Source organism: Morus notabilis, unplaced genomic scaffold, assembly GCF_000414095.1.
Source record: "Morus notabilis unplaced genomic scaffold, ASM41409v2 C11271623, whole genome shotgun sequence".
Classification (NCBI taxonomy): Eukaryota; Viridiplantae; Streptophyta; class Magnoliopsida; order Rosales; family Moraceae; genus Morus; species Morus notabilis.
The window spans coordinates 1-643 of record NW_010383976.1 but is presented as its reverse complement, the minus strand read 5'-3'; the positions used below and the strand labels follow the sequence as shown (position 1 = coordinate 643).

The following is a 643-nucleotide window of genomic DNA, read 5'->3' as shown; positions in this document are numbered from 1 at the left end:
AAAAAAAAACTATTTCTCTTCCCTTCTATTCTCAATCATGAGCACCGAATAGTAATCAAATTTTCCCTCTCCCAAAACATCAATTTTCTTTCCTTTTCTCACCACGTCTCTAATTTCTTTTGTTTTTTTGGGTGATTTTGTCTATGTTTTCAGCGATTATCTCTTCAAGCTTCTCCTAATCGGAGACTCGTCGGTGGGGAAATCGTGCCTGCTTCTCCGATTCGCCGTCAGTTTACTTCTCTCAATTTCGGCATTTTCTTTCTTCTTTATTATTATTTGTTATTTCTCTTATTGATTTCTCCTTGGTTTCGTCTGACAATGGCGACAATGTGTGCCCCAAATATTGGAAAACTATAAAGTTAGGTTTTTTGGGGTTATTTCGCTTGAATAGAGCTAACGGCATTTTCTTTTTCAATTTTGGCTTTTAGGACGATTCTTATGTGGACAGCTACATAAGCACCATTGGAGTGGATTTCGTGAGTTTATTTCTTTCCACATTTCATTTGTGTTTTCAAATTTTGTTCCTTTATAGTGTGGCTCAAAAAGTGACTTAATTCTGTCCAAAATTTATCAGAAAATCAGAACTGTGGAGTTGGATGGGAAGACTGTCAAGCTGCAAATTGTGAGTTCTATTTTTTTTTTT

At 35.6% G+C, this 643-nt stretch overlaps 1 long non-coding RNA gene across 1 annotated transcript; it reads left to right on the top strand.

Moving 5' to 3' along the window:
* LOC112094811 lies at nucleotides 1-633 on the top strand. Its single transcript, XR_002903687.1, has 4 exons — nucleotides 1-51; nucleotides 154-226; nucleotides 429-476; nucleotides 575-633. It is a non-coding gene; the product is annotated as an uncharacterized LOC112094811 (long non-coding RNA).
* Nucleotides 634-643: the final 10 nt, after the last annotated feature.